This window comes from Heloderma suspectum, chromosome 2 (assembly GCF_057233095.1).
Source record: "Heloderma suspectum isolate Gila_16-S chromosome 2, 16-S_ref, whole genome shotgun sequence".
NCBI classification, from domain to species: Eukaryota; Metazoa; Chordata; class Lepidosauria; order Squamata; family Helodermatidae; genus Heloderma; species Heloderma suspectum.
Window position 1 is genome coordinate 370,399,454 of NC_139459.1, and position 9,886 is coordinate 370,409,339.

Below are 9,886 nucleotides of genomic sequence, written 5' to 3' on the forward strand. Positions count from 1 at the left end.
TTTGGAACACTCAACAGTGGCCACAAGACTGGAGAAGGTCAGTTTACATTCCAATTCCAAAGAAGGGCAACGCCAAAGAGTGTTCAAACTACCATACAATTGCGCTCATTTCACATGCCAGCAAGGTGATGCCCAAATTCCTACAAGCTAGGCTTCAGCAGTATGCGAACTGAGAACTACCGGAAGTCCAAGCTGGGTTTCGAAGAGGCAGAGGAACTAGAGATCAAATCGCCAACGTTCGCTGGATCATGGAGAAAGCAAGAGAATTCCAGAAAAACATCTATTTCTGCTTCATTGACTACGCTAAAGACTTTGATTGTGTGGATCACAACAAACTCTGGCAAATTCTTAAAGAGATGGGAGTACCAGACCACCTTACTGTCTCCTGAGAAACCTGTACGAGGGTCAAGAAGCAACAGTAAGAACCGGACATGGAACAACCGATTGGTTCAAAATTGGGAAAGGAGTACGAAAAGACTGCATATTGTCGCCCTGCTTATTTAACTTATATGCAGAGTACATCATGAGAAACGCCGGGTTGCATGAATCACAGGTCGGAATTAAGATTGCCGGGAGAATTATCAACAACCTCCGATATGCAGACGATACCACCCTAATGGCAGAAAGCGAAGAGGATCTAAAGAGCCTCTTGTTGAGGGTGAGAGTGAAAAAGCTGGTTTGAAACACAACATTAAAAAAACGAAGATCATGGCATCTGGCCCCATCACTTCCTGGCATATAGAAGGGGAAGAAATGGAAGCAGTGACAGATTTTACTTTCTTGGGCTCCAAGATCACCGCAGACGGTGACTGTAGCCATGAAATTAAAAGACGCTTGCTCCTTGGGAGGAAAGCTATGGCAAACCTAGACAGCATTGTAAGAAGGAGAGACATCACCTTGCCGACAAAGGTCCGTCTAATCAAAGCTATGGTTTTCCCAGTAGTAATGTATGGCTGTGAGAGCTGGACTATAAGAAAGGCTGAGCGCCGAAGAATTGATGCTTTCGAACTGTGGTGCTGGAGAACACTCTTACGAGTCCCCTGGACTGCAAGGAGGTCAAATCAGTCCATCCTAAAGGAAATCAACCCTGAGTGCTCATTGGAAGGACAGATACTGAAGCTGAAGCTGATATATTTTGGCCACCTAATGCGAAGAGAAAACTCTCTGGAAAAGACCCTGATGCTGGGAAAGAGTGAAGGCAAAAGGAGAAGGGGACGGCAGAGGATGAGATGGCTAGATATCACCGATGCAATGAATATGGACTTGAGCACGCTCCGGGAGAGAGCGGAGGACAGGAAGGCCTGGCATGCTATGGTCCATGGGGTCACGAAGAGTCGGACATGACTTAACGACTGAACAAGCGTTGGAAGAGGCCTAAAAAACCATCGAGTCCAATCCCCTGCTCAATGCAGGAATCCAAGTCAGAGCATCTCCAACGGATGGCTGTCCAGCCTCCTCTTCAATGCCTCCAGTGCGGGAGAGCCCACTGCCTCCCTAGGTAATTGGTTGACTCGGGACCGCAGTCAGGACACATCAAAATGGCCGAATGTCATGAGCAAGCTTTTGAGTTCTGCTGAATGCTTCGTCACGCTGCATGTTCAGCAAACGATGGGGCCCGAGGGGGCAGGGAGAAAAGCTAGCTTGATATTGAAGCCACAAACTGCATTAGTCACAGCCTGAAGGCGGAACGTAGAAGATTCCAGACACAGGCTGCCAGCCCAAAGTCGCTTACTACGGAGTAGGTCCCGCTGAACTCAGTGGAACCTACTTCTGACTAAACAGGCAGATGCTTGCAGTATGAACCGGGTTAGGCTCGAGTTGCAGCCCTCTGCTTGCAATTTGGGTGAAAATAAAGAAGTCCAGCATCGACCTGGATCCATCTCCAGCATTAAGCACAGCAGGCAGGTCCCTTTGCCAGGCGAAGGAGAGAACAGAAGCCATCTCCTTCGATTTTACCCGCCCCGGCCCGAGGCGGCTGTTCCGCCCCTCTGGCAGCTGCCCTACTCCGGAGGACAAGGAGGAGGCCCTGTGCTGCCCCCACAGCTGGGGAAGGAGGCACGAGTGAGCAGGCGGGGCTCCTATCCTCCCCTCCCTGCTCGCCCCTGTGGCTGGGGAGGAAGACGCGAGCAGAGCAGCGTGGCGGGTGGGTGCGGGAGGAAAAGGCGGCAGCGGCACGGCATGGCGGGAGGGGGGCGGAGGAGCGTGGCTGGCTGGGCGGGAGCTTTGGGGGGAGCAAAACAAATTGCCGCTCTTCCCACTCCGCGCAGGTTCACGCGGGGGCTTCCTCTCGCGTCGTTATAGGGCCGGCCCCGATTTTACTGCTGAAAGAATGCTTCCTTTTCTCTATATGTATCTGGCTTTTGCACGTGAGCATTTTTATATGGTGCACCTGGGACTTTTAGGCTGTAATTCTGTACCCAATTACCCGACAGGAGGTTCCCCTGAACGCAGTGGGACTTGCTTCTGAGCAGACATGCATAGCTTTGTGCTGTCAGCCAAATTATTCCACATCACTTTACCTGACGCTTTTCCTGGCCTTGTTCACTCAGCTTCTTCTTCTTGGCTTGTCTTTTTCCACTTCTCTTTCTCTGTATGAAACAGGAGAAGAATCTTCCCAATAAAAAGTACATGAGAAAAGAAGGGGGAGGGGGGGAGAATTGTGTCTCAGGGGACAAAACTCTGGAAAAAGATTACGCTGGAGAGGTGGGCTTGGAGGCGGGAGACCCCAGTTCAAAGTCTTGCTCAGCCCACGAGGCTCCCTGGGTTGCCTTGGGCCAGTCACCCACCCTCAGCCTAATGTCAAAGTATCTGTATCATTAATTTTTTACATTAAAACCTTTACAACAAAAGCGAACAATGAGTGGAGGAGAGAGAATTCATTAGATGTGGCACATTTCATTTCTGACCTCAATTTATACTGTTCCACGCACGGCTGGTGGTTCCCTTCCACTATCCTCCTTTCGGACGTAATCAATAAAGCAGCACCATGCGCCACGGGAGGAGTCCATTCCTGCTCCCCTCGAAGCATTTCTACTTGACTGGGGAGTTTCTCGGCTGACATCATATTCCAGAGCTGAGAACAGAAGAGCCCTGCTGGATCACACCAAGGTCCATCTGGTCCAGCATTCTGTTCACGCAGCAGCCCGGGGCATCATTGGTTTCAAAATGACGTGTCGCAGTTGTCTGTATTTTAGCCAATGAAATACGATCCTGTCACAACAAGCGATCCATGCTCCAGCTACGTGTGGTTTGATGGTTGTCTCCGGCGGTGATTGTCGCGTAGAGGGCGCATGGTGGGAGAATGTCATTGGGCCAGTCAGGGCCTGTTGTGTGCTCGGTGTCAGGGCTCTTGAAAGTGAGAGGATTTTTTGATTATCCCAAGACATTAACAGGATTTGATCATCCGAGAAAAGGCATTTTGGCCTGGTTCACTTTGGCCTAAATCAAGGGTCAAAGTCTCCAGGTCCCAAGAGCCAACGGAGAAAGGAGCTTAGTAGGGTTGCTCAGAAAGTCTGAGCAATGTGCCAGATGTTTCCTGTTTTCCCCTTACTGTTAGAATTTGCTGTTCCTGCAGTTAGAAGTTGCTGCTTGCTAATCAACGGTTTCTGTAAGCGTTGCAAAGTCTGTACTCATTTCGGAGTCATCATATGAGGAGGAATAATCTTGAGTAATGACATAGGCTAATAGTATGCTGTGCTGTGATTGGCCATTGGGCTACAGAACGATTGGACGACTGGCCTTTGGGCTGTCTCCTATCTAAGGTATAAGAATGTGTGTTTGTTAGAAGAAGGTTGTTGTTCCCACCTGTTGGCGATCAGCCTTCCTACGAAGAAAGGAGTGTTTAACTCAGCCTCACCCTCCAGCCTCATTCCTTATTGAGCGGGGAACCCGACAAAAGCAGAATATCATCTGTCCTTGTAGAGATCTTGTGCTGGTGAGAGTGTCAGGTGAAATCCCTTCACGAGTCTTTTAGCTTTTATAGAAGACTTTTATTCCTTTTTTCTCTCTCTGAGGATCTCAAGAGGGCATTGCTATCTTTCTTTTGGTGCGATTCCTGTACGAGGAGTAGCTGAGGCTTTCCCCCCTTTAATAAGGAGAAAGCTAGGGAACCGTCCTGCTCTCTCCCCTCCTGACCAAACCCACAGGGACCTTCCAGAGAGAATCTCCTACCTGAGCCGACTGCGCTTTAGTCCTTTCCCCCCTTCTTCTGGAAGGAGGGGAGGGTGATCCGAATTGAAGCGCCATTCTGCAGTGGGCGAAACCAAGGGGAGAGCGTTTCAGAAAAACACCCACCTTCACATCATATCAAGTCTTTAGAACCGGGCCCGAGTCAACGGTTGGCTGGGGACGGGCAAGACCCCACTGCTTCCCCCACTCTGATGCTTCAGGGGAAATAGAGGAAACCATCCCAGGACAGACCACTAGTCCATCTAGCCCACGGGTGCAACACGGACAGCCATTTCTGGCAGCCCACAAGACCCCCCCATGTGCACCGCTGTGGCGGCACTGCCTGGGGTTTGCTGTGCCAGCGCCACCCAGAGAAGCCCTTCCCTTTTCTCCGATCTCTGAGGAGAGATCGGGGATCAGGAAGGATCCCCTTGCTAGCGCCGGCAAGAGAAACCCCAGGCTTGGGTGTTGGTGTGTGCGGCCCCCGGCACCGCCTGGTGCGCCCTCAGGGCCGAAAGGTTTGTGCACCAGTGATCTAGGCCACGACTGTCCGTTCTGACTTGGGGAGGGTCTCCAGCCGAGGGCTCCCCCTCCCGTCACCTGATCCTTTGGCCTGGAGATGTGCAGAAAACTGGAGAGCCATTCACAGATCCCAAAGGGCACAAAATGAAATGACGGGAGGACAGCAGAGCAACGATGCCCTCCCTGGGGCCCTAGAAGACGCCGGGGAAGTTTCCCTCTGCCCTTTTGGCTGCCGATATGGGAGAATCGCCCTCACCCGCACAGCTGCCCCACTCCCCCGTTGTGTGTGGCACACGTTCCCTTTAGAGCCAAGCCACGAGGGACTCCCCAGCTCAAACAGTCATGGCGAGGCACAACGTCACACCAAGGTGCATTTCAAAAATATACAACCCGGTGCCGGCAGAGGGAGGTGCGGTCGCTCAGCAGCGGTCGCTCAGCGGCAGTGGTGGCAGGATGGGAGCCGGGAGGGCGCTCTCGTCTTGGTTCCCATCCTGCCACCCCCCCCCCGCACAGCCGTGTCTCTCCCTGCGAGGCAGCACAGCAGTCCCCCCGTGCGCGCCTTCCTTGCAAGGAGAGCGCGAGGGTTGAGAACAGCCACGCACAGTGAGACCACATGTGGGCCTTCGTGTGGTATTTATTTATTTATTTCATTTCTATACCTCCAATAGCCCAAGCTCTCAGGGCGGTTCACTGCAAACAGGGGAGGCCTTGAAATTTAGTTGCAGAGTTTTGATCTGCACGTGCCGGTCACCAGCGACAGGTTCGATCTGGGGCAATCTGGGGGAAAGCTCAATAAATATTTCCTGATGCACAAGAAAAGCCTCATCTGGAAGCACCGCTAATCTACAACAGGCTGGAGGCTTGAAATAAAAAGGTTTCGCTTTCTGCATGAATCTACCCAACTCTGAAGCGGGGAAGATAAATAATCAAAACAGACTGAGCAGGGGGTTGGACTCGATGGCCTTGTAGGCCCCTTCCAACCCTTCTATTCTAGGATTCTGACGCCGATTGTCTTGGCCTTTGTGCATTTTACAATTCTGGTCCATGGCCAAGAGCAAAGCGGGTCTGGACCTAGTTCTCAGGCTACACTCCTGTCCTGGGGGCTCTCTGGTGGGGGGCTTTTCCGCCCCCACACTTCAACTCCCCTTTTCAGATGTGGAGTATATTGGGGCGATTACATGCACAGTTTGTAGGGGCTACTGCCATGGTCACTCGCGGCTGCCCCCCGCCCCCAATTGGGCCCATTCCTAGCGCATGGGTAGACGGGAAAAGCCCTGCAACTCCCAGCATTCCTCATGCACTGGATTGCGCCCTTCACGTGTTACTGTTTTCCAGGCGTTTTGTAAAGATCATGTTCAGGTTTTCTTGCTTTACATGGTCGTGCGCCGCCTCGGTGGCTGTTTCGCGAAGGAGACGGTGTCTTCCTGGTCACAGTAAATACATACGCAACCCCCGACCACAGCCGGCCTCCCGCTCCTCGCAACCCCCCCACTTCGCAGACCCCCGACTCACCCGTTGCGCATCAGTCTCCCCGCCCCGCGGCTCCGGCAACCGAAGAAGCGGCAACGTCCACCCTTTCGCACTCCCAGCCCAGATCCCTCTTTGTCCCTGGAGCAGGACATACGGTTCTGGCTTCCGATGGAAGGAGGGGCAAAGGGCCCTGTGCGCAAAGCAACAGGACCGGGGCGCCACGGAGCTCTGGGGCAGAGTGCATACAAGCCAAACAAAGGTAGCCATGCTGGTCTATAGGCCTGGAGGGAGAGCCCACAATCCAGAGTGGGGCCGTGCATCCTTCAACTATGGGGCCCCCCAAATGCCGCAAGGGCTTGTGTAGGGCGACCTGCACTGGGAACCCGGAGGGCAGCTTGGGCGCACTGTCTCCCTCTCGCTCTGCGAGGCCTCGCTCCTGCAGTTTCTGGCCGCAAACGTGTCAAAGCCCCGCTCCCTAGCGGTCAGCCCATTGCTCCTCGCGGGGCAAGCTTCTCTCAGCAGGCCTGCATAAGACAGCACCGTGAAAGTGATTGTCTTGTTGCCGTGTTATGTGGCCTTCTTCCTTTTTAGGGCCTGAATTTTCAGTGTCATCTCAAAATAAAATAGGTAACATTTCCAAACAAAACTCCCATGCATTGCATTAGTGCGCCAGCTTTCAGGACCCAGAGTCCACTTCACGAGATGCAGGGGGTGTTATTAGCAGCTGACAGGGCACAGAGACACACGCAGCCTTCTCTGCAGCGGCCCCGGCCTTCTGGAACGCTCCTGTGGCCAGAGAAACTGTGGCAACCTGCAGATGCCTCTGGAAAATGCACCTCTTAGGCTTTCCCTGACCTGTAACTGCCCGGCTCTGTTTTACTGTTTCCGCAATGTGTTGAATGTATTTATTATGTTGCAGTTTGTATATAGGCGTTTATACTGTGTTTTATGCATTCTTTATATAAATCATATTAAGCAGTATATAAGTAGTTTAAATAAATAGTACATAATTATAATGCAGGCGGTAAGAGAAACAAGATGTAAACAGTGATTCTGAAAGGCCATGAAACGGAAGCAGTAGGGTCCATGCAACTGTTTTCTGCTGAGTGTATAAAGGATAAGAATACAGCCGCCCTGTTCCCAACAATAAAACATTAGTGATTATATGATCTTTCTAGCCACATCATGCTAATATAAGGCCTGCAGCTAGAGAATGCAGAAAATGTCTCACGGCACCTTAAAGCAGCCTCCCTCAACCTGCCCCCACACTGCTAGATGTGTCATACTACAACTCCCACCACCCCAGTCAGCATTGCTCGGGCTGATGGGAGTTGTAGTATCCCAACACATCTGGAGAATGCCAGGTTGGGGGAAGCTACTGTAAAGACTAACAAGTGTATGAGTGTGTCAGCTTTCATGGACCAGAGCCCACTGTACCAAATGCACGACATGTGATCTTCGGTTGGCAAGTCCCTGTACACGCATGGGGGTACAGAGAGCATAGGGGGATGAAAATGTAAGGAGTGAGGTCAGAGGGAATGAAATGCAAAAAATACAGCCTGTGGCAATTGTGCAAAAGCTGAAATGTACGTAATATTTAATTACTCTTTAATTAGAGCTTCCGTCGTGCATTAAAAACGTGGTTGTTCAGGCAGGCATTTGGGGTGGGTTAGGGTATTTAAAAAAAAATTTTATGGTAGAATTTTGTTTTAAATTGTTTTATGGTGTGTTGTACATCGCCCAGAGTGGCTGGGTGACCAGCCAGATGGGCAATTAATAAATTTAATAATAATAAATAAATAATAAAATATAGGTAGAGTGATGTTTCACAAAGCTGTTTTGGTGATAGCTAACCAATACTGGGATGTTTGCGTTCAGTAACACCTCTAGGGGGATAGGAAACCATGATCTTTGTTCAGGCAAGAGATGATAGAACTGAACTTGCTGATAAAGCTGTAATTCCAACTGTTTATCTTCATAATAATTGTTCGCAGGAGTTGACACGTTTCACCAAAGCACCGCTATTCCCTTCACCTACTTTTAGGCTATGGCAATGGCATCATTTCTGAAATTTCAGTTCCTGCCTCGTCTGTCAGGGGAGGAGCCACCCCCACCATCAGGAACTCAGGACAAGCCTCTCCCTCACGCATTTCTGTCCCCTTCCACCAGCAGTTGCACCTTGCAGGCTTCAGTCGCTCTGCCCCGTCTCGTCTCGTGCAGGAATAGCTTCCAAGGGACAGCACGGCCATCAAGCAAAATCCCTCCTGCCCCCGCAAAGGGCTCCAGGGCACATCCCCCCGGCAAAGACCCACCTCCCCCACAGCAGTCGTCCCCTAACCTTAATCCCCCAACCAGTACTGCAGGAGAGCCAGGGCTGGCTGGGGCGCAGCACCCCCCGGCAGTTGCCAGACCCCAGACTGCCCACCAGGGATGCCCACTACAGAGGCCTTGCCTGTGCTCCTCTTGAAAGATGTTTCTCTCAGCCTGCAGGCAGCCCTGTTATTACCCACAAGGCCCCAGCGCAGTGCTCCATCGCAGCCTTGTGAGAAGCTTAAATGGTGGCTTCCAGGCCCAGCCACCAAGAGCTTACCAGAGCACTGGTGCTGTCGCTCCCCGCCACCAGCTAAGCCTGCCAGGAGGGCCCCCCGACCCAGGCAGGCCCCCCTAGATGGCACTCCGTGGAGGGCTTCCACACACCTGGAGCTCGCACAGCTAAAAGCCATTCGCAAGAGGCTTCTGTGTCCAGGCTCAGAATACAAAGCTATCCCGATGCATTTCAGTGGCCGTACCCCCTCGCTCATTTCAAGATGTCTCTGCAGACTTATTCCATTCATATATATTTGGAAACATGCGTTTACGGCAATGAAAGCGCATCGTTCCCAGTGACCACGGTACAGGCCACTCTGTTTGGGGGAAGAAAGACACATTCACGTTGAATCTGGCTTCTGCTCTCCTTCCATGTAAGTGGAGACCTTCGTCCCTTTCTCCCTCCTTGGGATGGGCAGAGGTGGGGCAGGGGGGTGTTTGCCCCAGCCGTGGGCTGCTAAGGTTTGGAGGTGCTGCAAAAGTGGTAAGCCAGATCCAGGTTTACTTACAAGGAGACTTTATTGAGTACTTACAGCACACAGGCGTACACAGTGGCTGGATCAGACGGCTTCTCTGAACAAAGAGCTCTGCTCCTAGAAGACTTTTATATCATATACAGTCAGAGCCAGAAATATTGTGTGGGTGTGTTTCCTTTCAACTTCAATGTGGTGGTGTACGGAGGCCAACTGCCAAAACAGTTATCCTCGTTCCAGTATTTCTGGCCCTGACTGTATGTTATTCAGGCATAGCAGTGAGGTAATATGACAGGTGCAAGCATTACTTAGAGTTCATCCGCACCTTTCCCAGTACAGCCTAACAGGGCCTGGTTCCCAGCACAGACACCTGTAGCTTTACAACAAGCAGAGCTCCACTTCCCGGGCACATCCGAGACTCTGATAAGATGCAGAGTACCAGAGCACGGAAGGTGCTGAGGCGGCCATATCGACCTTTGACTCATCTCACCAGCCAAGGAGCCCACTTGAAAGGAAATTGCACTTACTAATGAGCCAAAGCAGAGAGCATTATCGATCTCTAAGCCTTTCTCAACGACTGTTAGCTTGCTTACAGTCTGGGGACTTACGGGGGGGGGGGGCTCCTCCTTCAGCCCACCTCCATTCATGGATTTCTTTCTAAGCCCACC